Source organism: Hyperoodon ampullatus (assembly GCF_949752795.1).
Source record: "Hyperoodon ampullatus genome assembly, chromosome: 1".
Classification (NCBI taxonomy): domain Eukaryota; kingdom Metazoa; phylum Chordata; class Mammalia; order Artiodactyla; family Ziphiidae; genus Hyperoodon; species Hyperoodon ampullatus.
In genome coordinates this window covers 217,831,354-217,857,990 of record NC_136914.1, presented here as the reverse complement: position 1 = coordinate 217,857,990, position 26,637 = coordinate 217,831,354, and the positions used below count along the sequence as shown (strand labels likewise).

The 26,637-nt window shown below is 43.3% G+C and overlaps 1 long non-coding RNA gene across 1 annotated transcript in view; it reads right to left on the bottom strand.

Moving 5' to 3' along the window:
* Positions 1–26,637, bottom strand: part of LOC307058997 — a 43,641-nt gene that overhangs the window by 13,741 nt on the left and 3,263 nt on the right. Inside the window, exon 2 of the long non-coding RNA XR_013811107.1 lies at positions 21,811–21,965. This is a non-coding gene — a long non-coding RNA (uncharacterized lncRNA). The remainder of the gene's footprint in view (positions 1–21,810; positions 21,966–26,637) is intronic.

Sequence of the window (26,637 nt, the reverse complement as noted above, 5' to 3'; positions counted from 1 at the left end):
TGTAGGACACCTACTGCTTCGGACAGGCCACTCTTTGAACCTTGATTTCCCTGGCTGTAATGGAGTTAGTATTAGCATCTACCTCCAAGAGTTATTGGATCAAATGATGTAAGGGATGTAGTTTTCCGCATGATGCTTGGCAAGAAGCCAGGGCTCAGTCAATTTTTCTTGTTGTCATTTGATCCCATGCACCCTCTTACTTACTTAAGGAGAGCAGATTCAGACCTCTACTCTTTCCCCTAGGCGCACTCCTCCTTCAGCATTCAGACTCTCTTGATGTTTGGCCAGCCTTGTGATGGTGCTAAAGACTGACTACTCACAACTCTTTTTCTGAATTTTTAAAATCAGTGTCAGTAACACACTATCTCCTGAAGAGCAAAGGCCCCCCAGCAGCCCCAGGTTAGAATTGGCAGGACCCCACTCCCACCCCCTGCCAGCTTTGTTTTGAAAAAACATTCCTTAAGAGGAATATAATTGAGCCTAGCTGGCTATACTACTCTATTTTTCTATTTTCCTCCAAAGTGAAGGCCGGACATTTCTGGCGCCAAAGACAGGATTAACATTGCTCAGCCTAGTAAACGCACCCATTTGGATTCAGCACAGGTAGCATTAGCACCCCAACCGTTTCCGGTAATCAGCTTGAATGATCCAGGCCACAGGCTTGTAAATTGAATTCTAGAAGTGATTTTTCCATCGTGGAAGCTGTTTTAATTGTGGCTTCTGCAGAGGAACCTCAGATAAGCCGCAAACTTACAACCCCTGCACCTAGGTAACGTTTCTACACAATGGGAACCTGTGGCAGCACAATGAAGAGGCCACTGGGAGGCTCAGAACACAACTGCTGGACAGAGCCGCCTACCTGCTCTGAGCACCCGCGCGCGCCAGACAGGTGACCCTGAGCAACCCCAGGGGACCTGAACCTGGGCTCCATCCTTAAATACCTGCAGTCCAAAGAGGAAGGTGTGTTTCACTGTAGGAGGCTGGCATGGCGGTAAACCCTGGTGCTGTGAAAGCATTAGCTCAGCTTGGGGGTTGAGGGTGTGACATCCGAGCCGAATCTCCAAGATTAAGTAACAGTCAGCCACGCGAAGAGAGGGCATTTCAGGCAGAGGGAAGAGCAAGCTAGGACCCAGAGGTATGAAACGTGGTGTGTGAGCGTGGCTGTGTGTGTGTGTATGCACACACGTGTGTGTGCCTGTGCCTCCAGGCAGCCCCGTGTTCAAGTGGGAGTGCTGGGAGACTAGCTTTGCCCATCACCATCATTTTTAGCCTCAGAAAATCCTTCAGGAACTGCCCCGGTACCTTATCTCCAAGACACCAGATTTCTAGAGCATGAGATTCAGAGCACAATGAACCCTCCCAAGTTCTGCAGAGGCCAAGCAGTTGCATTTCCAAGCTGGATCTCTGGAGTGCCATGGGGCCTGAGTAATTAAAATTAAGGTCCATGGGTGGCAGAGTGGCCAGTCCATGGAGGCTGAGGCACCAGAGCCCAGGCGAAAATTCCAGGACACAACAATCAGTCCAGGAAGATCTCGGCTGTAGACCACAGGAACAAGATTCAGGGCAGTTTCAGAGGTCGTTAGGCAGGTGGCCACAGGGCAATCTGGTAGCAGATGGCCACTTTGCTCAATGTTCCTCCAGCGAAGAAGACTTGAGGGCAGACAGAGCCTGGCTCAAGAGGCAGGAGCCTTGCACTTGTTCACTTTTTGTATCCTACACAATTTGGGTGAAGGATGCTTAGTAAGGGGGGGCTGAACCTATGAAATTTGTGACACCTGTCCACCATCAGGTCACCCACGGGAAGCCCACAGTGGAAGTTCACAGGGAATCAGACAGACCTGAGTTCAAGTCTGAATCTTGCAGTTTGCTGTGGGCCTTAAATTATTGAGTTGCACAAAGTGCCAGATTCCTTGCTGTTAGAATGGGGGTAAGGAGGCTCATGGGTAATTGTGGGTGTCAAACGAATTGTTAATGTAAGGCCTGGCATCATGATGAGTGTTGAATGGTAAGGGGTCTTATCCAGGTACCACTGGATAAAAGGTTGCAGTCAGTGGGTAATCTTAAATTATGTAGGCTACTGGGGGACAGTGCTACCCTTCAGTTTTTTTTTTTTAAGTATTTTATTTATTTATTTGTTTGTTTATTGGCTGCGTTGGGTCTGCATTGCTGTGCGCGGGCTTTCTCTAGTTGCGGAGAGCGGGGGCTACTCTTTGTTGTGCTGCATGCGGTCTTCTCATTGCGGTGGCTTTCCCTGTTGCAGGGCACGGGCTCTAGGCACACAGGCTTCAGTAGTTGTGGCTCACGGGCTCTGGAGCTCAGGATCAGTAGTTGTAGCGCATGGGCTTAGTTGCTCTGAGGCATGTGGGATCTTCCCGGACCAGGGCTCGAACCCATGTCCCCTGCATTGGCAGGCGGATCCTTAACCACTGCGCCACCAGGGAAGCCCCTACTCTTCAGTTCTGAGGCCTCCTTAATGTCGCCCTAGTGGCAGTGGGGTCAGCTCGTCCATAATCACACGCTTAGGAAACCAGAGTCGGGGGCTCCTGAAGCACCTCACACCGGCCTCTCCTCCTTCCTGCTTCCACTGAGCTCTGCTATGACTCCAGGGGCTCCCGATCACCTTCTCCATGCAAGGCTGCCGGAAGAAAGTGCATCCAGCGAGAAGTGATGCAACCTGGATTTTAATTCACTGTCATAATAGAACCTGTTGGGACTGAATATTTCTACTGCCCCTCTCAGTTTCAAAATCCAAGAGGGAAAGATTTTATGAGAGAAGTAATGTAGATTCAAAGTTAAAAAAAAAAAGTCTAGGACACTGAAACTGAGTTACGTTACTTCTCCTGGCCTCAGTTTCCTAATCTGTAATTGAGAGATAATAGTACTATCTTCCTCTTAGGATTATTGTGGAGATTAAATGAAGGCATTGAAAAATGCTTGGTGCAATGCCCAGCGGAGAGCAAGCACCTCACATATGTTAATGATAGTCATCATAGCCATTGTACTTCCAGAGATGATGTAGGGTCTCTTTCCAGAAATACTCCATGCTTACAACAAAATTTATCTACATACACATGCTCACAGAGAGATGTTATACTTAACGCTCTGCAACTTGCTGTTTTCACTTAACAATAGTTTGGGCATGTTTCCATATTAATGCATATTGATTTCCCACATTCTTTTTAAACAACTGGGCAGTATTTCATTGAATAGGTACCATAATTTATATGACGAAAGGATAGCACTTAAAATATAGAATTAAAAACTTGTCCAGAGGTTCTATATTTGAACATGCATGCAAAAAACCATTGGAATAATTCAAACATCCTTTACAACATTTACAAATCTTATAGACTTGACCGGCCCTGTGTACCAACAGTGGTGCAGAGAGACAAACTGGAACCTCAGATCAAGAGCAATGTGGACCGGACTGGACGTGCCTAATGGGGCCTGTTAAAAACAGTGTAAGTTACTACACTTATTTCAGATTAATCTGGAACAGAATCAACATTAAAGGAAGTGTAATAGTTGTTTGTTCAAGCTTTTAACTATAATGTCAAAGGACCAGTGGTTTTACTGTTATTTTTCCATTTGGCTTCCTGGCACCTGGAATTCAATCAGTGTCCCACTGTTCAGAGGTATTTTGAATTGTGCCAAGTCTTAATTGAAGTGGAAGTGCCTGAAACCAGAGTTAATACTGTGAGCAATGCGGAGGCGAATTTAGGGAGGTAAACAGTTGCTAGCTCTGCATTTCAACTCTTTTTGGCTCCTGGGGTCCACTTAAATTCTGGGAGTAGACTGGATGCTCAAGAGCTGGACTGAGCCAGAGCTGCAGCTCTGGTGATTCTGCTGAGCTTTGGGTTCCCTTGGAATGTAAGAAAAGAGTTCTGCTACAGGGTCCAGGACCCAGGGCAGTCCTCACCTGGCACATGAAGCCTACTGAATGCACCAGGCACTGTGCTGGGAGCTAGAGATGCAATGGACAACAGAATGAGAGAGGGTCCCTGTACTGTAGGGTTCTAGTTGGGGAGACAGACGTAAACAAGCAAGAAAACAAAATGGATAGAGCTTAGGGTTAGCACCCAGAAGGAAATAAAGTGATGAAATAGAGAGTAACTGGGAGAGTCCACTTTCCATAGGACATTAGGGAGGGGACATGTGAACTGAGACTTGATAGATGAGAAGGGCCTGGTTCCGGGGAGAACTGAGAGAGACCTTTCTAGGCGAAAGGATGAACAAGGTCCAAGGTCCTGGGGGTGGGGAAGGGCTCGGTATGTTTGGTGAACCGAGAAAGCCCAGGTGGCTGGACCATAGTGACAAAGAGGAGAAGAAACTCTGCCAATGGGGCCTAGATCTTGCAGGGTCGTATAAACCATAGCAAGGAGCTTGGATTTTATTCTCAGTGCCATGGGAAGCCATAGAAGATGTTAAGCAAAACAGTGATGTAGTCTGATTCCTATTTTTTCACAAAGACCACGTGACTGCTATGTGGAGAATTCATTGAAGGGAAGGAACGCCATGGAGAAGGTGGTGCCCATATTCCAGGCAAGAGTGGTGGAGACAGTTGTTACAGCAGCAGATGCACAGCTAAGTTATAAATTCCTCCAACAGGTCAGAACCCCTGCAGGCTCCAGGATACAAAGATCCTCCAGGGTTTCCAATCAACCCACTCATCAGTCCTCTGCTGAGCACTTGCCTGGCACAGACACAGGTGTCTGGTGCAATAGGGGTTATAGGAAACGCTAAGACAGACACCTGTCTCATGGGTAGACCAAACATCCCCACCTGACGAACTGAAGCATAAGATGCCAGGCCTCAGGCACTGGTGACTGTGGGCACAAAAGTCAGGGGCAGCAGGGGCGATTTCATTAGCTGCACAGACATCTGCCTTTGGGACCCTTGGCAAAGCTGTGAACTCTATAATGTCTCTGCCGTCTTCATTTCCCCAGCCAGGAATACAGACCCACCTCATCTCCCACACTGACCCTCTACTCAGACCCCACCTGCCAGCTTTCACGGTCCCAACACGCAACTACTTTTTACTTTTTTATTTTTAAAATTGTTTTGGCTGCACCACGTGGCATGGGAGATCCTAGCTCCCCGACCAGGGATCGAACCCGCACCCCCTGCACTGGAAGCGCGGAGCTGTAACCACTGGACTGCCAGGGAAGTCCCCCATCTGCTTTTTAAAGCGGTGCTGTAACCCAGGTGGATTTCTCATTTTTGGTCTGGGTGGGAGAGAGAGTTAAGTCTCCACCTGGGGACTTTTGCCAGAACCGCTCGGCTGCAGGTGAGCAGAAAGGCCACATGACAGGCTTGGGACTAAACTAGTGCTGAGTAAGTTCAGAGAAGGCAAACCTCAGGACAAGACATCCAGCGGGGGGGGAGGGGGGCGCAGCTGAGCTTTGACAGCTTTTAGAAGCTGGATTCGAGGATGCCTGGCAAGGAGCTCCTGTTAAATGAGGCGTGACTTTTCCTCTGGTTGCTTTTACAATCGTCTCTTTGCCTTCGGTGTTCGGCAATTGCACTATATTGTGTTGGGTGTGGATTTCTTTTCTTTTTTTTTTTTTTTTTACCATACCTGATATATACTGTAATTCTTATTGCTATGAACTGAAATGTCCCCACCGCCCCTCCCCCACAAAGTACATGTGTCGAAGTCCTAAGCCCCAGTACTTTAGAATGTGACTGTGTTTGGAGATAGGGTCTTTAAAGAAGTAATTAAGCTAAATGAGGTCATTAGGGCCCTGAGCACATAGGCTCTGATGTCCTTATGAGAGAGGACATTAGGATGTAGATACACACAGAGGAAAGACCACGTAAAAACACAGGGAGAAGACAGCCACCTGCAAACCACAGAGAGAGGTTCAGGAGAAACCGATGCTGCCAATACCTTGATCTCAGACTTCTAGCCTCCTGAATTGGGAGAAGGAAATTTTCTGTTGTTTAAGCCACCCAGTTCGTGGTACTTTGTTAGGGCAGCCCTAGATGCCAAGAGACTTCTCACTTCCAATAATAGAAGCCAGCAAAGAGTAGACAATACCTTCAAAACACTGGGAGAAAATAAACGAAAGAATGAAGGTGAAATAAGGGAATAAGCTTTTTGATTACTTTATGACTCTTAACTGGGAACAAAAGGATATGACTTCAAATCAAATATTGGGAGAGTATGAGGGTTGGTGAAAAAGAGTTTACTAGAAAATTTTGGAATCACTGTAGTACTAATTGTTTCAGGGAAGAATCAATAAGTGCTAAAACCACTGCTGAAAAAATGTTGGGGAAAAGGATATTTACATCAACTCGAATGATTACTTCACAGATTACTTATTAATTACAAACAGTAATTTCCTTTCCAAAGGAAAAATCTGGTGGACATCTTCACCAGTTATCTTCTTCACATCTTCTTTAATATGATCAGTAATGGGACAAATCAACACCATGTAGCTTCTAATGGGATGTACCGAGGACACAGCATCACCTATAAGGTGTTCCTACCAAAAATATTTAGCCTGAATATAATTATGAGAAAACAATGAGACAAATCCAAATCGAGGGCCTGAACCTTTAAAAAGTGTCAATGTAATTAAAGAAGAAATACAACTGTGATATATTAGTATTTGAAAGAAGAAGGGAATGGAAAAAGATTCAGTCTAGTTTAAGTTAACCCTTAACTTAAAGGAGTAGAGATTAGATGAGAGCCTCGAGGGGGAGCATATAGATAGAAACCTGGGGGTGGGTTATGTACTAATTCTTAGGTTGGGTGGTGGGTTCCTAAGAATTCACTTTATTATCCTTGACACTGTCATATGTTACATATATTCCTTAGTATGTGTTACATATTACATCATGTTTTAAAATGGCATTTAGCTAGGGGAAGTCCGGAATGCCCAAATTCTACCTTTGGCCTATCAGCTCTATCTAGACCTAGTTCCAAAACAGGAGGGAATGGCAGGCAACTGGGAGGCCAAGGGGTCATTGATCGTTTGCTCTAAACCCCAATGCAGGGAGAGGAGGTAAGCTGGGCTGGGCCGGTATTCCCCCTCTTGCCCGGGTGGGTGGGGCTGTGAGGCCTGCTTACAGGTTCTGAGGTCTAGTACTTCCTGCCCCAGAACTCAGACTTGAGTCTCAGATTTTGCCACCGTGATGAGAGGAAAAGTTGGCTTCACACAGACCCTTCATCATCAGGGAGAAATGTAGCCAGAGGGCAAGAGCGAAGGAGCCAAGTGCAGAGCTGGTGCAGGTCGGGAAAAGAAGGGGGGAGGGATGAGAGGCAGTTTGGTCACATGTCCTTGGGGAGGGAGCAGGCCTGCCCTTTTCTATTCCTGCTATCATTTTACCGGAAGAGACTGAGGAAAGAGCCACACTGTACCCGAGGTCCCTTTAACTCAGTAAATCTGTCCACTGGCAAGTGCGGCCCATATTGAGTTCCAGAGAAACTCCTCTTGACCTCAGGGTGGAATCAGGCGTAGGCCGGGAGGAGGAGAGGAAGGGACCCTGGATTCCTTCTCCTGGAGGACAATCCACTCCAAACAAGTGGCTCTGGTTTAATATTTTAAAATTTAAATTGGCACAGTTCTTGAGGCTTAATAAATGTTACATTGCTTCCTTTCCCTTCTCCTCAAGGAGCCCACAGTTTCCTCTGCCCAAACTTTTGATGGTGAGAGGTATGTTACCCTTACTCCCCATTGGGTCAGCCAGTGGCTGGCTGGGTCCTTGGGGACAGAGCTCCCTCTGCTGGCTCACAAGCTGGAGACTTCTGGATGTTGAACAAAACCCTTCTTATGTGACATCAACTTCAAATAATTGTCATCATAACAATCTATAACAATTTGCTTACTATCTAGTACAATTATCTATTGCTATAGATTAATAATGTTACTATGAAGTATAGCAAGGGCTCTGGAGTCAGCCTGGGACCCTTATTAGCAGTGACCTTTGGCATATTTCTTAATTTCTGAGCCTCAGTTTTCTCATCTGTACAATGGGTATAATAATACTGTATCAGTCAGCAAAAGAAATTACACTAGTTGATTTAACAGAGGGAACATGGGGAAGTTGTTAAACATGTGTTGGAAGACTGAAAAAATAAAACAGGTATTTTGAAGCTACAGACAGTAACCACAAGAGGCAGCTACCATTCCTTTGGTGGAGAGAAGAGGTCGGGGTTATTAGAACTGCTTCAGCCATCTATTGCTGCTCAACAAATTACCCCAAAGCTTAGAGGCTTCACATTATCTGGGTTGGCTGCACAGTTCTTCTGCAGGTCTCACCTGGGCTCATTCATGCTGCAGTCTTCTGCTGGAAAGTAGGTTGGGACATCCTGGTGGTTGGCCTCTCTCTCTGTCTCTGTCTTTCATCCTCAAGGAAACTAAACGGGGCTCCCTCATGTGATGGTGGCAGCAACAGTCCAAGAAAATGAGTCCCAAAGCATAAGTTCTGATCCAGGCTCTGCTTTGTGTTAGCTGATATCCCACTGGCCACAGCAGATCACCTGGCCTAGCCCAAGTTACGTTGGCGGGGACTCCATGAAGGCATTGAGTTCAAGAGGCAGCATCCGTCAAGGGTCATTGGTGTAACACTTGATCACAGGAACCTACAAATTTAGAGGAGGGGGTTCCAGCTACTGCTGCTACCTCAGGACCTTGGAGGAGGGGTCTCACGGAGCTGGGGCACAGACAGCTGAAAAGTGGGCGCCACCCAGCAATGCCGGGAATGTGCAAAGAAGTTGGAAATTGGAACCATCTGCTGTTCCTGGCAAGCAAATAAGGAACAAGTCCCTTCTGCCTTCCAAACTCCCCCTAGTGGCCCTTTTTTGGCCAGTTGACAAAGTAGAAATGTACCTTGCAGACTCCCAGCCCTGGCATGAATCACAGAGCACAGGGTAGACGGGTGAGAGCTGAAACGAAATCTCCCTTGCCTTGCAGGCGTGGTGAAGACTGGTATTGTTTGCACAGCCCAGGTGAAATGTTCAATAAGGGATAACTATTTTTATGTTATTAACTCTTTTTTCATCTTTCTTAAGCACAATTGCACTGAACTCTCACTATACTAGGTACCATGCAATGAGATAAAATTTGGAGATAACTGAGGCTTTATTCTATCCCAATATCTTCTTACTGCTCTCTGGCCCTCATCCATAAAGGCAGTGACATTTATCATCTCAGGGGGGAGTGTGTCAGGGCTAGGCCTGTCACAGAAGTTCACAGAGCTTCTGAGTGGATTTTCAAACATTTAACCAAGACAGTGGTCTTGAAAGCTATACTTTTCAATTGCAAGAGCTAGGCTTATTGAGAGAGAAAAGGTTTCCTGAGGTTTCAGAAACCAAAAGCATAGCGAGGAAAGGAAGCCGTGAGGTCCCTGGAACAGTTTTTTGCTTTTTTTCCTGCCCTAAAGGAGATGATAGTGACAAACCAGCAGGACAGAAAGAATCAGAGGGGCTTAGCTGGATCTGTTATCTTGGGCCTGCAGGAGGGGCCCTATACTCTGGCCTCTCCAGGAGTTAGAAGGGTACACACAAATTGCTGTGGGAGTGCCAAGAAAGGAAAGATTTACGTATTCTGTCTCAAAAAGCTGGGAACAGCCTCATCTCTGCAGGACACAGACAACACACTCAAACTAGGAAACTGAAAGGAAATGAATCAAGGATCTATTTTCAAAAGTATGGGCAGGGTTTAGTAACAGCAACAAGGGGGCATTGGTACAGTACCCTGGTACTAATAACAGCTGGGAGCTGTCAACTACCACTTGAGGCTTTGACAGAGCAAGAAGGACCAGTTACTAGAACCTGGTGAGCTGTATGTTGAGGGCCCATGGCCGAGGCGGGGGTCACAGCCAGCCCATTGTAGCGCAGCGACCCAGTGGGCAGGAAGTTGAGGGAATAAATACTGTCTTCTCTTTCCTCCTACGTGCTAATATGAGGGTTGCCAGATTACATGGGAAATACCTATGCTAAAGTATTGTTGTTTAACTGAAATTCAAATTTAACTGGGTGTCCTGTATTTTATCTGGCAAACCTAGCCAGTACTCCCCATTGGCTGAACCCAGGCAGAAGCCAGAGCCCAGGACAAGCTACTGATGCAGCCATAAGAGTCCCTTTGGGTTTTTTTTTTTTTTTTTTTTTGGCGATACGCGGGCCTCTCACTGTTGTGGCCTCTCCCGTTGCAGAGCACAGGCTCCGGACGCGCAGGCTCAGCGGCCATGGCTCACGGGCCCAGCCGCTCCGCGGCATATGTGATCCTCCTACACCGGGGCACGAACCCGTATCCCCTGCATCGGCAGGCGGACTCTCAACCACTGCACCACCAGGGAAGCCCTCCCTTTGGGTTTTATTTGTAGGCAATAGGGATAATGGTAAATTTTCAGGAAAAGGTAATTATTATTACTAAATAATACTTTATTTAATATTCATAGCAACACTACTCATGATAGCATAAAGTGCACATTAATGAAAGAATGAATACACTGCAATGGTCACACAATGGAATGTAACACAGCAGAGAAAATAAACTAAAACCACATGCAACAACATGGATTTTTTTTGTTTTTAACAGTCTCAGTTTATTGGTGTTTGGGTTTTTTAATATAAATAACACTATTTCAATAAAAAAGTATAATTTATGTAGGGTACATATCTCAATTAAATTTAATGTACATGGCATATTATTTTTAAAAATATTTTTATTAACTGCCTTGTGTGCCTCTTTAGTTTTTTGTTTGTTCGTTTGTTTGTTTGTTTGGCTACACCGCACGCAGGATCTTAGTTCCCTGACCAAGGATTGAACCTGTGCTTCCCTGCAGTGGAAGCACAGAATCTTAACCTGTGGATTGCCAGGGAAGTCCCGACATTATTTTTAAGATAATTACTATATTGCAGATTTAGTCTCAATTTCTATGTATCATTAATATATTTAAGTAGGCAGTTTTGTGTTACCATACAGTTTCTTCTCAGTAGAATAATTTTCTTTACATGATTGCCTCCTATTCATTTCTTAGAATATTTTTATGAAGGTATAATTTATATGCAGTCAAGTAACTATCATAAAATCAAGCTATAAAACAGTTCCATCACACCCCAAAATCTCCCCAAACCCTTCTGCAGTCAACTCCTCTTCCAGCCCTCGACCTCTGGCAACCACTGATCTGTTTTCCGTCCCTACAGTTTTGCCTTTTTCAGAATTTCATATAAATGGAGTCACATAGTACGTAGACTTTGGAACCTGACTTCTTTCATTTAGCATTATGCATTTGAGGTTCATTGCTGTTGTTGCATGCTTGCTGTTTCATTCCTTTTCACTGTTAAGTGTGATTCCATTGTATGAATGTTGTACCAGTTTATCTATTCAGAAGTTTAAGGATATGTAGGATATGTACCAGTCAGGGTTCTCCAGAGAAACAGATCCAGTAGGATATACATATATGTATATATGTACATATATGTATACATAAACCTATACATATATACACATGCATATATACCTCTATACCTATCTACATCATCCGTATCAATATCTGTATCTATGTCTATCTATATATCTACTGAGACAAAAAATGTATTTTGAGGCCCATGTGATTGTAAGGCTAGTAAGTCCAAAATCTGAAGGGTAGGCCAGCAGGCTGCACACTTAGGCAGGACTTCCATGTTACATTTTCAAGGCAGAATTTCTTCTTCTCCAGGAAACCTCAGTGATTGCTCTTAAGACCTTCAACTGATTTGACAAGGCCCACCCACATTAATGAAGGTAATCTCCAGCACTTAAAGTCAACTGATTGTAAATGTTACTCACATCTACAAAACACCCCCACAGCAACATCTGGACTAATGTCTGGCCAAACAACTGGGCACTACAGTCTAGCCAAGTTGGCATGTAAAATTAATTGTCACAAGATACTTCCAGTTTTTGGTGAACATGAATAAAGCTGCTATAAACATTCCTGGTGTGGGTTTTGTATAAGTTTTCATTTCACTCGAGTAAATAACTTAGAGTGGGGCAGCTGGATCATATAGTAATTTTTATGTTTAATTTTATAGATAACTGCCAAACTGTTTTTCAAAGTGGTTAAGGGGGTGAGAACTTAAGGTAGAGTCTCTTTTTTTTTTTTTTTTTTTTATTAGTTTCTGCTTTATAACAAAGTGAATCAGTCATACATATACATCTGTTCCCACATCCCCTCCCTCATGCATCTCCCTCCCTCCCACCCTCCCCATCCCACCCCTCCAGGCGGTCACAAAGCACCGAGCTGATCTCCCTGTGTTCTGCGGCTGCTTCCCACTATCTATCTACCTTACGTTTGGTAGTGTATATATGTCCATGCCTCTCTTTCCCTTTGTCACAGCTTACCCTTCCCCTTCCCCATATCCTCAAGTCCATTCTCAAGTAGGTCTGTGTCTTTATTCCCGTTTTACCCCTAGGTTCTTCATGACATTTTTTTTTTTTTTAAATTCCATATATATGTGTTAGCATACAGTATTTGTCTTTCTCTTTCTGACTTACTTCACTCTGTATGACAGACTCTAGGTCTATCCACCTCATTACAAATAGCTCAGTTTCGTTTCTTTTTATGGCTGAGTAATATTCCATTGTATATATGTGCCACATCTTCTTTATCCATTCATCCGATGATGGACACTTAGGTTGTTTCCAGCTCCGGGCTATTGTGAATAGAGCTGCAATGAACATTTTGGTACATGTCTCTTTTTGAATTATGGTTTTCTCAGGGTATATGCCTAGTAGTGGGATTGCTGGGTCATATGGTAGTTCTATTTTTAGTTTTTTAAGGAACCTCCATACTGTTCTCCATAGTGGCTGTACCAATTCACATTCCCACCAGCAGTGCAAGAGTGTTCCCTTTTCTCCACACCCTCTCCAGCATTTATTGTTTCTAGATTTCTTGATGATGGCCATTCTGACTGGTGTGAGATGATATCTCATTGTAGTTTTTTTTTTTATTATTTTTTTATTTTTTTTTTATTTTTTTTTATTTTTTTTTATTTTTTGCTTTATCACAAATTTAATCAGTTATATGTATACATATGTTCCCATATCCCCTCCCTTTTGCGTCTCCCTCCCACCCTCCCTATCCCACCCCTCCAGGCGGTCACAAAGCACCGAGCTGATCTCCCTGTGCTATGCGGCTGCTTCCCACTAGCTATCTACCTTACGTTTGGTAGTGTATATATGTCCATGCCGCTCTTTCACTTTGTCACAGCTTACCCTTCCCCCTCCCCATATCCTCAAGTCCATTCTCTAGTAGGTCTGTGTCTTTATTCCTGTCTTACCCCTATGTTCTTCATGACCTTTTTTTTTCTTAAATTCCATATATATGTGTCAGCATACAGTATTTGTCTTTCTCTTTCTGACTTACTTCACTCTGTATGACAGACTCTAGGTCCATCCACCTCATTACAAATAGTTCAATTTCATTTCTTTTTATGGCTGAGTAATATTCCATTGTATGTATGTGCCACATCTTCTTTACCCATTCATCCAATGATGGACACTTAGGTTGTTTCCATCTCCGGGCTATTGTAAATAGGGCTGCTATGAACATTTTGGTACATGTCTCTTTTTGAATTATGGTTTTCTCAGGGTATATGCCCAGTAGTGGGATTGCAGGGTCATATGGTAGTTCTATTTGTAGTTTTTTAAGGAACCTCCATACCGTTCTCCATAGTGGCTGTACCAATTCACATTCCCACCAGCAGTGCAAGAGTGTTCCCTTTTTTCCACACCCTCTCCAGCATTTATTGTTTCTAGATTTTTTGATGATGGCCATTCTGACTGGTGTGAGATGATATCTCATTGTAGTTTTGATTTGCATTTCTCTAATTAGTAAAGATGTTGAGCATCCTTTCATGTGTTTGTTGGCAGTCTGTATATCTTCTGTGGAGAAATGTCTATTTAGGTCTTCTGCCCATTTTTGGATTGGGTTGTTTGTTTTTTTGTTATTGAGCTGCATGAGCTGCTTATAAATTTTGGAGATTAATCCTTTGTCAGTTGCTTCATTTGCAAATATTTTCTCCCATTCTGAGGGTTGTCTTTTGGTCTTGTTTATGGTTTCCTTTGCTGTGCAAAAGCTTTGAAGTTTCATTAGGTCCCATTTGTTTATCTTTGTTTTTAGTTCCATTTCTCTAGGAGGTGGGTCCAAAAGGATCTTGCTGTGATTTATGTCATAGAGTGTTCTACCTATGTTTTCCTCTAAGAGTTTGATAGTTTCTGGCCTTACATTTAGGTCTTTAATCCATTTTGAGCTTATTTTTGTGTATGGTGTTAGGGAATGATCTAATCTCATACTTTTACATGTCCCTGTCCAGTTTTCCCAGCACCACTTATTGAAGAGGCTGTCCTTTCTCCACTGTACATTCCTGCCTCCTTTATCAAAGATAAGTTGGCCATATGTGCGTGGGTTTATCTCTGGGCTTTCTATCCTGATCCACTGATCTATCTTTCTGTTTTTATGCCAGTACCACACTGTCTTAATTACTGTAGCTTTGTAGTATAGTCTGAAGTCAGGCAGCCTGATTCCTCCAGCTCCGTTTTTCGTTCTCAAGATTGCTTTGGCTATTCGGGGTCTTTTGTTTTTCCAAACAAATTTTGAAATTTTTTGTTCTACTTCTGTGAAAAATGCCAGTGGTAGTTTGATAGGGATTGCATTGAATCTGTAGATTGCTTTGGGTAGTAGAGTCATTTTCACAATATTGATTCTTCCAATCCAGGAGCATGGTATATCTCTCCATCTATTTATATCATCTTTAATTTCTTTCATCAGTGTCTTATAATTTTCTGCATACAGGTCTTTTGTCTCCTTAGGTAGGTTTATTCCTAGATATTTTATTCTTTTTGTTGCAATGGTAAATGGGAGTGTTTTCTTGATTTCATTTTCAGATTTTTCATCATTAGTGTACAGGAATGCCAGAGATTTCTGTGCATTAATTTTGTATCCTGCTACTTTACCAAATTCATTGATTAGCTCTAGTAGTTTTTCGGTAGCATCTTTAGGATTCTCTATGTATAGTATCATGTCATCTGCAAACAGTGACAGCTTTACTTCTTCTTTTCCAATTTGGATTCCTTTTATTTCCTTTTCTTCTCTGATTGCTGTGGCTAAAACTTCCAAAACTAGGTTGAATAAGAGTGGTGAGAGTGGGCAGCCTTGTCTTGTTCCTGATCTTAGTGGAAATGGTTTCAGTTTTTCACCATTGAGGACAATGTTGGCTGTGGGTTTGTCATATATGGCCTTTATTATGTTGAGGAAAGTTCCCTCTATGCCTACTTTCTGCAGGGTTTTTATCATAAATGGGTGTTGAATTTTGTCGAAAGCTTTCTCTGCATCTATTGAGATGATCATATGGTTTTTCTCCTTCAACTTGTTAATATGGTGTATCACATTGATTGATTTGCGTATATTGAAGAATCCTTGCATTCCTGGAATAAACCCCACTTGATCATGGTGTATGATCCTTTTAATGTGCTGTTGGATTCTGTTTGCTAGTATTTTGTTGAGGATTTTTGCATCTATGTTCATCAGTGATATTGGCCTGTAGTTTTCTTTCTTTGTGACATCCTTGTCTGGTTTTGGTATCAAGGTGATGGTGGCCTCGTAGAATGAGTTTGGGAGTGTTCCTTCCTCTGATATTGTTTGGAAGAGTTTGAGAAGGATGGGTGTTAGCTCTTCTCTAAATGTTTGATAGAATTCGCCTGTGAAGCCATCTGGTCCTGGGCTTTTGTTTGATGGAAGATTTTTAATCACAGTTTCAATTTCAGTGCTTGTGATTGGTCTATTCATATTTTCTATTTCTTCCTGAGTCAGTCTTGGTAGGTTGTGCATTTCTAAGAATTTGTCCATTTCTTCCAGGTTGTCCATTTTATTGGCATAGAGTTGCTTATAGTAATCTCTCATGATCTTTTGTATTTCTGCAGTGTCAGTTGTTACTTCTCCTTTTTCATTTCTAATTCTACTGATTTGAGTCTTCTCCCTTCTTTTCTTGATGAGTCTGGCTAATGGTTTGTCAATTTTGTTTATCTTCTCAAAGAACCAGCTTTTAGTTTGGTTGATCTTTGCTATCGTTTCCTTCATTTCTTTTTCATTTATTTCTGATCTGATCTTTATGATTTCTTTCCTTCTGCTAACTTTGGGGGTTTTTTGTTCTTCTTTCTCTAATTGCTTTAGGTGCAGGGTCAGGTTGTTTACTCGAAATGTTTCCTGTTTCTTAAGGTGGGATTGTATTGCTATAAACTTCCCCCTTAGAACTGCTTTTGCTGCGTCCCATAGGTTTTGGGTCGTCGTGTCTCCATTGTCATTTGTTTCTAAGTATTTCTTAATTTCCTCTTTGATTTCTTCAGTGATCACTTCATTATTGAGTAGTGTATTGTTTAGCCTCCATGTGTTTGTATTTTTTACAGATCTTTTCCTGTAATTGATGTCTAGTCTCATAGCATTGTGGTCGGAAAAGATACTTGATACAATTTCAATTTTCTTAAATTTACCAAGGCTTGATTTGTGACCCAAGATATGATCTATCCTGGAGAATGTTCCATGAGCACTTGAGAAAAATGTGTATTCTGTTGTTTTTGGGTGGAATGTCCTATAAATATCAATTAAGTCCATCTTGTTTAATGTATCATTTAAAGCTTGTGTTTCCTTATTTATTTTCATTTTGGATGATCTGTCCATTGGTGAAAGTGGGGTGTTAAAGTCCCCTACTATGATTGTGTTACTGTCGATTTCCCCTTTTATGGCTGTTAGTATTTGCCTTATGTATTGAGGTGCTCCTATGTTGGGTGCATAAATATTTACAATTGTTATATCTTCTTCTTGGATCGATCCCTTTATCGTTATGTAGTGTCCTTCTTTGTCTCTTCTAATAGTCTTTATTTTAAAGTCTATTTTGTCTGATATAAGAATTGCTACTCCAGCTTTCTTTTGATTTCCATTTGCATGGAATATCTTTTTCCATCCCCTTACTTTCAATCTGTATGTGTCTCTAGGTCTGAAGTGGGTCTCTTGTAGACAGCATATATATGGGTCTTGTTTTTGTATCCATTCAGCCACTCTGTGTCTTTTGGTGGGAGCATTTAGTCCATTTACATTTAAGGTAATTATTGATATGTATGTTCCTATTCCCATTTCCTTAATGGCTTTGGGTTCGTTATTGTAGGTATAGTCCTTCTGTTGTGTTTCTTGCCTAGAGAAGTTCCTTTAGCATTTGTTGTAAAGCTGGTTTGGTGGTGCTGAACTCTCTCAGCTTTTGCTTGTCTGTAAACGTTTTAATTTCTCCATCAAATCTGAATGAGATCCTTGCTGGGTAGAGTAATCTTGGTTGCAGGTTTCTCTCCTTCATCACTTTAGTTATGTCCTGCCACTCCCTTCTGGCTTGTAGAGTTTCTGCTGAGAGATCAGCTGTTAACCTGATGGGGATTCCCTTGTGTGTTATTTGTTGTTTTTCCCTTGCTGCTTTTAATATGATCTCTTTGTGTTTAATTTTTGACAGTTTGATTAATATGTGTCTTGGCGTATTTCTTCTTGGATTTATTCTGTATGGGACTCTCTGTGCCTCCTGGACTTGATTAACTATTTCCTTTCCCATATTAGGGAAGTTTTCAACTATAATCTCTTCAAATATTTTCTCAGTCCCTTTCTTTTTCTCTTCTTCTTCTGGAACCCCTATAATTCGAATGTTGGTGCGTTTAATGTTGTCCCAGAGGTCTCTGAGACTGTCCTCTGTTCTTTTCATTCTTTTTTCTTTATTTTTCTCTGCATCAGTTATTTCCACTATTTTATCTTCCACCTCACTTATCCATTCTTCTGCCTCAGTTATTCTGCTATTGATCCCATCTAGAGTATTTTTCATTTCATTTATTGTGTTTTTAATCGATGCTTGATTCATCTTTAGTTCTTCTAGGTCCTTGTTAACTGTTTCTTGCATATTGTCTATTCTATTTCCAAGATTTTGGATCTGGGAAATAGAATCTTGGATCAGCTTTACTATCATTATTCTGAATTCTTTTTCAGGTAGACTGCCTATTACCTCTTCATTTGTTAGGTCTGGTAGGTTTTTATCTTGCTCCTTCACCTGCTGTGTGTTTTTCTGCTTTCTCATTTTGCTTATGTTACTGTGTTTGGGGTCTCCTTTTTGCAGGCTGCAGATTCGTAGTTCCCGTTGTTTTTGGTGTCTGTCCCCCGTGGCTAAGGTTGTTTCAGTAGGTTGTGTAGGCTTCCTGGTGGGGGGGACTAATGCCTGTGTTCTGGTGGTTGAAGCTCGATCTTGTCTTTCTGGTGGACAGGTCCACGTCTGGTGGTGTGTTTTGGGGTGCCTGTGGCCTTATTATGTTTTTAGGTATCCTCTCTGCTAATGGGTGGGGTTGTGTTCCTGCCTTGCTAGTTGCTTGGCATAGGGTGACCAGCACTGTAGCTTGCTGGTCGTTGACTGAAGCTGGGTGCTGGTGTTGAGATGGAGATCCCTGGGAGATTTTCGCTGCTTGATATTATGTGGAGCTGGGAGGTCTCTTGTGGACCCGTGTCCTGAAGTTGGCTCTCCCACTTCAGAGGCACAGCACTAACTCCTGGCTGCAGCACCAAGAGCCTTTCATCCACCCGGCTCAGAATAACAGTGAGAAAAAGTAGAAAGAAATAATTAGTAGAAGAAAGAAAGAGAGATTGAAAGAAAGGAAGAAGGGAAGTAAGGAAGGAAGGAAGGAAGAAAGAAAGAAAGGAGGGAGGGAGGAAGGATGGAAAGAAAGGAAAGAAAGGAGGGAGGGAGGGAGGAATGAAAGCAAAAGGAAGAGTGAATGGAAGAAGAGAGGGAGGGAGGGAGGAAGGAAAGAAAGAAAGAAAGACAGGAGGGAGGGAGGGAGGAAGGAAAGAAAAAGAAAGTGGAAAGAAGAAGGGTGGGAGGGAGGGAGGGATGGAGGAAAGAAAAAGAAAGAAGGAAAGGAGGAGCAGAGGGAGGGAGGGAGGAAGGGAAGGGAGGAAAAAAAGAAAGAGCAGGTAAAGTAAAATAGAATAAAGTATGAAATATAGTAGCGTTATTAAAATTAAAAAGTAATTATTGAAAAAAAACACGGACCGAAAGAACCCTGGGACATATGGTGGAAGCAAAGCTATACAGAGAGAATCTTACACAGAAGATTACACATACACATTCACAAAAAGAGAGCAGGGGGAAAAATCAAAAATCTTGCTCTCCAAGTCCACCTCCTCGATTTGGGATAATTCGTTGTAAAAAGAGGAAAAGGGCGAAAAGTCTGAAATCTTGCTAAGTCCACCTCCTTAATTTGAGATAATTCGTTGTAAAAAGAGGGAAAAAAAAGGGGGGAAAGTCTTAAATCTTGTCCTCAAGGTCCACTTCCTCAATTTGGGATGATTCGCTGTCCATTCATGCACTCCACAGACGCAGGGCACATCAAATGGACCGTGGAGCTTTAATCCGCTGCCTCGGAGGCTGCACAGAGAGATTTCCCTGTCTCTGCTCTCACAGCTCCCGGGTCTCAGCCTTGGACCCGGCCCCGCCTCTGCGCGTAGGTCGCCGGAGGGCGTCCGTTCTTCGCTCAGACAGGACGGGTTTAAAGGAGCCGCTGATTCGGGGGCTCTGGCTCACTCAGGCAGAGGGGAGGGAGGGGAATGCCCTCTCCTCGCGCACCAGGCAACAAAAGGGAAAAAAGTCTCTTGCCTCTCCGGTAGCTCCAGACCCTTTCCCCGGACTCCCTCCGGGCTAGCACTAACCCCTTCAGGGTCTCTTCCTGCCGCCAGCCCCAGACCTCTCCCTGCGCTCCGACTGAAAGCCGATACCCGAGCCTCAGCTCCCAGCCCCGCCCGCCCTGGCGGCCGAGCAGACAAGTCTCTCGGGCTGGTGTGTGCCTGAGGGCACCGATCCTCTGTGCCAAAATCTCTCTGCTTTGCCCTCCACACCCCTGTTGCTGTGCTCTCCTCCGCTACTCGGAAGCTTTCCCCCTCCGCCACCTGCAGTCTCCGCCCTCGAAGGGGCTTGTAGTGTGTAGAAACCTTCCCTCCTTCACGGCTCCCTCCCACTGGTGCAGGTCCCGTCCATATCCTATTGTCTCTGTTTATTCTTTTTTTCTTTTGACCTACCCAGGTATGTGGGGAGTTTCTTGCCTTTTGGGGGGTCTGAGGTCTTCTGTCAGCGTTCAGTAGGTGTTCTGTTGGAGTTGTTCCACGTGTAGATGAATTTCTGATGTATCTGTGGGGAGGAAGGTGATCTCCGCGTCTTACTCTTCCGCCATCTTCCTCCGGCTCTCAAGGTAGAGTCTCTGAACTGATGACTGTGTCCACGTTAGGGTCCTGATCGAACAGACTTGAGATCAGGGAGTTAAAGCACTACAGGAAGGAGCACGTTAAGGCCTCTGGAGGACGTAATGGATCCCAGTCCCCAACTGTAACCGACCACAGATTTGAGAACCCTTTACCTTTCAGCAGATCAGAGGTTTGTGACTTTTTTTTTTTTTTTTTTTTTTTTTTTTGCGGTAGGCTGGCCTCTCACCGTTGTGGCCTCTCCCGTTGCGGAGCACAGGCTCCGGACGCACAGGCTCAGCGGCCATGGCTCACGGGCCCAGCCGCTCCGTGGCATGTGGGATCTTCCCGGACCAGGGCATGAACCCGTGTCCTCTGCATCGGCAGGCGGACTCTGAACCACTGCACCACCAGGGAAGCCCGAGGTTTGTGATTTTTTGAAATTGTTTCTAAATGACTTTACATGCAGTAGAGGATGAGATTGCTACGGGCTACGTTTTTCAGTGTGTCTGCGTTCCTCATTTATCTGATGTCAAAGTTAGATCAGCCTTTCACTATATATGTTTTAGTTGCTTGATTTTACCAAAAGTAGGGCCTTTCATCATCTACAGGGCACTCTCAGGTCTGAAGCTTAGTATTGGGGAGGGGAGGGTTAGTTTTTCCACTGGTGCAACCATATTGATACTTTCTTTCCTTTTTAGATTAATTCTAATTTTTGTCAGATCTATATACATCGTTTAAAGGATCAGAATCTCTAAGGCTTGTTAGGAAAACCAGAAATTCTCTCCTGGAACCTCTCTCATTTCCTATTCCCAGAATCATCCATTTTCAACTCAACTGCATTTTTTTTTTTTTTTTTTTTGCAGTACGCAGGCCTCTCACTGTTGTGGCCTCTCCCGTTGCGGAGCACAGGCTCCGGACGCGCAGGCTCAGCGGCCATGGCTCACGGGCCCAGCCGCTCTGCGGCATGTGGGATCCTCCCAGACCGGGGCACGAACCCGTGTCCCCTGCATCGGCAGGCAGACTCTCAACCACTGCGCCACCAGGGAAGCCCTCAACTGCATTTTTAGTATTTACATCCCTATCTTTCAATAGCTTGACTATATTGCCATTTCCCGGTTCCTCAATTTTAGGCATTATCTATTGACTTGCCCCTATAAAACATATGAATTTATCTCTCTTTCACCCCTCATCTACCACACAAATGCGTATTTTCTGTCCTCTCATCCTCCAATATGTACCATAATTTTGGTTAAATCAATATTCAGTGTCTTTATTATCATGACCATGTAAATGCTATGCACAGCTGAGCCAAATAATACAATATAATTATCAATACTTCTCCTTTCCTATATAATTTTCTTTTTAAGGAGTTGGTAAATGTCTTATTTCCTGTTCACTCGGTTTACCATGTACTTATTAACTTATCCTCCAATTTTCCCCCAGTTGTTTGCTCTCCTTTCAATAAGATCAAGCAAATTACGTATTCATTACATTTCATCTTCTTGAAGAAATCTCTCTCAGACTCTTTTTAAAAGATTGTGGTAAAATATACATGACAAAACTTACCATCTTGGGCTTCCCTGGTGGCGCAGTGGTTGAGAGTCCGCCTGCCAATGCAGGGGACATGGGTTCGTGCCCCGGTCCGGGAAGATCCCACATGCCGCGGAGTGGCTGGGCCCATGAGCCATGGCCGCTGAGCCTGCGCGTCCGGAGCCTGTGCTCTGCAATGGGAGAGGCCACAACAGTGAGAGGCCCGCATACCGCAAAAAAAAACAACAACAAAAACTTACCATCTTAACCATTTTTAAGTGTACTGTTCAGTGGCATTAAGTGCATTCATATTGTGCGACCATCAGCACCATCTATCACCAGAGCTTTTTCATCATCCCAAACGGAAACTCTGCCCATCAAATACTAGCTCCCCATCCCTCCCTCCCCCAGCCCCCAGCTACCACCCTTCTACTTCCTTTCTCTCTGAATTTGACTATGCTAGGTACCTCATATAAGCGGAACCATACAATATTTGTCCTCTGTGACTGGCTTATTCCACTTAGCAGAATGTCTTCAAGGTTCATCCATGTTGTAGCATGTGTCAGAATTTCCTTCCTTTTTAAAGCTGAATAATATTCCATTGCATGTATATACCACATTTTGTTTATCCATCCATCAATGGACACTTGGGTTGCCTCCACCTTTTGCTATTGTGAATAATGCTGCTATCCACATAGGTGTATTGTTTCTCTTTGAGATCCTGCTTTCAATTCCTTGTGGTATACATTCAAAAGTGGAATTGCTGGATCATATGGCTATTTCTATTTTTACTTTTGAGGAACTGCCATACTGTTTTCCACAGTGGCTGCACCATTTTACATTCCCATCGACAGTGCTCAAGGGTTCCAATTTCTCCACATCCTCACCAACACTTGTTATTTTTTGTTTTTGTTTTTTGGCATTTTCGATAGTAGCCATCCTAATGGGTTTTGGGTAGTAGCCTTTCCTTTTGATTGTTCCTTATCAATTTTTAAGGTATAGTTCCTCTTCCTCTGATTTCTCCTTATGTGTTAGTGTCCTCTCATATTCTCAGCCCTCCTACCTTCCATACCCTCCCCAGGTGACACTTTCTCTCACCTAAGACTTCAATTATACCTACAGATTAATTACTCCCATAGCCAGTCTTGGTCCCTACATGAGCTCTAGACTACCATATCCATTTGAATGTTGGGCAGCTTTAAGAACACGCGCAATCAGCAAGTGCAAAACCAAACTAACTTTCCCTAAAACCTGTTCTTCTTCCTGTATTTCCTGACTCAGCGAAAGACCCCACAACCTGGGCAGATGGCCAAGCCATTAACAAGGGACTTAACTTGGTTTTTCCTTTCTCCCACCTTACTGCCTCCCTGTTATCTTGTATCCATAACTTTGTCTTCTTCGTTGCTACTGCCTAAATCCACTCAATTTATAACTCCTGTTCTCTTATCTGGACTATTGAAATTATGTCCCAGAAGCTCTCTCAACCTGAAACCTTTCATCTGTATGATAATCTACACAACTGCTTGAGTTATCCTGCTATAGTACAGGTCTGATATTACTCCTCTGCTTAAAACCTCCAAATATACATGGAAGGGTAAAGGACCAAGAGTAGCCAGGACACTTCTAGAGAAAAGCAGGAAGGAGACTAAGCCTACCATGATTTGAGCTTATTATGAAGATAATAGTTTTGTATTGGCACAGGCATAGAATAGAGACCCCAGAAAAAGCCTGTGCATATCTGAAACTCTGGCATAGGACTCTGGTGACCGTGAAGGTACCCTACTAAGACCTCCCTCCAAGAGAACCTGGGGCAAGGAGCATAGTTAGTGGACAGCCTCCAGGGCTTGCCCAGGTTAGAAGACAGCAACTTTAGATCCACTGTAGCATTCATGTAGACACCATGCTCTCTCCCAAGGCTGCTTTCAGCCAGGGACTGAGACAGCAGGGGTACAGGAGATGGGCCATTTCTGTCTGACATGGGTCTCCTCTAAGAGGCAAACTTTTCTCTCAGGGTCCCCAATGGCCTAGCCAAGCCTTTCTTACAGCTGCAACAAGTTGAAGGCAATTCCTAGGCAACCCTCCTTCCTCCCTTCTCTCTTCATAAGTGTGCAACCTGTATTGTGGGACTCTTGCCTATTCCCATTCTCTCCTTTCATCCTTCACAAGAGTTTCCCCTCAATGCATCTCTTGCACATCTAATTCCATTTTGTTACCTTCTTAGAGGACCCAAATTACACGATGACATAAGGAGCATGTCAGATCCATTGGGAAAGGTTGCGTGGAGCTGTTCAATGAATGGAATTTTAAAATAATGATTATCCACATGGAAAAATATGAAATTGGATCCCTACCCTACATTTGTATAAAATTTAACTCCAGGTAGATTAATGACTTAAATTTCAAATACTAAGTTTAAAAACTTTTAGTAGACTCTATGGATGAGTATCTTTCGGAGTCTATAATTTAGACCTCGAGGTAGGGAAATATTTCTTAAACAAGACACACACATACACACACACACACCCCAAATAAATTTGACCACTTTAAAATTAAGCACCTTTGGGAATTCCCTGATGGTCTGGTGGTTAGGACTCTGCACTTTCACTGCCAAGTGTGCGGGTTCTCCCCTGGTCGGGGAACTAAGATCCTGCAAGCCACACGGTGCAGCCAAAAAATTAATTAATAATTAATTAATTAATTAAGCACTTTTGTTCATTAAAGACATTTAAAGAGAGAGGTTGTAAACTGGGAGAAGATATTTGCAATATACATAACTGTGAAAGGATTAGCATCAAGAATCCCTTAAGGGACTTCCCTGGTGGCTCAGTGGTTAAGAATCCGCCTGCCAATGCAGGGGACACGGGTTCGAGCCCTGGTCTGGGAAGATCCCACATGCCGCGGAGCAACTAAGCCCGTGCACTACAACTACTGGGCCTGCGCTCTAGAGCCCGCGAGCCACAACTACTGAGCCCACGTGCTGCAACTACTGAAGCCCACGCACCTAGAACCGGTGCTCCACAACAAGAGAAGCCACCGCAGTGAGAAGTCTGCACACCGCAACGAAGAGTAGCCCCCGCTCACTGCAACCAGAGAAAGCCCGCGCGCAGCAACGAAGACCCAACACAGCCAAAAATAAATAAATAAATAAATTTATATATAAAAAAAGAATTCCTGGGGCTTCCCTGGTGGCGCAGTGGTTAAGAATCTGCCTGCCAATGCAGGGGACACGGGTTCGAGCCCTGGTCTGGGAAAATCCCACATGCCGCGGAGCGGCTAAGCCCGTGAGCCACAACTACTGAGCCTGCGCGTCTGGAGCCTGTGCTCCGCAACGGGAGAGGCCGCAACAGTGAGAGGCCCGCGCACCGCGATGAAGAGTGGGCCCTGCTCACCGCAACTGGAGAAAGCCCTCGCACAGAAATGAAGACCCAACACAGCCAATAAATAAATAAATAAATAAATATTAAAAAAAAGAATTCCTTAAAATCAATGAAAAAAAGCACATTTCAACCCAATAGAAAAATAGGCAAAATATATCAATAGGCATTTTTCAGAAGAGGAAACACATATGGCTATTAAATATGAAGAGACGCTCGATCTTATTGATTAGGTAAATGCAAATTGAGACCACACTGAGCTACCACTTCGACAAATAAAAATGTAAAAAGTCTGACAAACACAAGTGTTGAAGAGGTTGTGGATCCACTCATAAGCCCTCCTACATAATGCTAATGGGAGTACAAATCCATGTAACTTTGGAAAAAATGTTTGACATTTTTGACATTATCTTCTAAAATTGAATACTCACATACCCCGTGACTCAACAATTCTACTTTTAGGTATAGACTCGAATAAACAAAAGAAAGCTCTTGTACATCTATAACAGGAGAGTACAAGAATAGTCATAGTAGCACTGCTCACAACAGTAAAAACCTGGAAGCAATCCAGATGTCCATTAACGAGAAATCAGACAAAATGTGCTACATTCACACACTGGAATATCATACAATAGTGAAAATGAATGAACTAAATACATAAAATATGGCTGACTCTTCCCATGTTACAGTGGGTGAAAAAAGTCCAAAAGGATACAAAGGCATTGTTTTTTACCTTTGTAATGGACTTTATTTTTAGAACAGTTTTAAGTTTACAGAAAAATTGTGAAGAAAGTACGAAGTTCCAATACATCCTCTCTCTACCAGCATACAGTTTCCCCTATTATTACTATGTTGCATTTATGGGTACGTTTGTTGCAAATGATGGACCAATGTTGACAGATTATTATTAACCAAAGTCCATAGTTTACATTAGGATTCACTCTTTGTGCTGTACATTCTATGGGATCCATCATTACAGTACCACACAGAATAGTTTCACCACTGTAAAAATGCCCTGTGTTCCACCTATCATCCCCATCTCCTGCAACCATTCATCTTTTTACCATCTCCATATTTTTTGCCTTTCCTAGCATGTCACACAGTTGGAATCATACAGTATGTAGCCTTTTCTGACTGGCTTTTCCTCCATGTCTTTCTGTGGCTTGATAGCTCATTTCTTTCTGTCACCGAATAACACTCCATTGTCTGGATGTACTACAGTTGTCCCATTCACTTATTGAAAGACATCTTGGTTGCTTCCAAGTTTTGACAATTACAAATAAACCTGCTGTAAACATTCACGTGCAGGTTTTTGTGTGGACATAAGGTTTCAACTCATTGAGATACCTAGGAGCTATGTTTAGCTTTGTAAGAAATTGCCAAAATGTCTTCCAAAGTGGTTGTATCACTTTGCACACCCACCAGCATTGAATGAGAGTACCTGTTGCTTTACATCCTCACCAGCATTTGGTGGTGTCAGTGTTTGGCA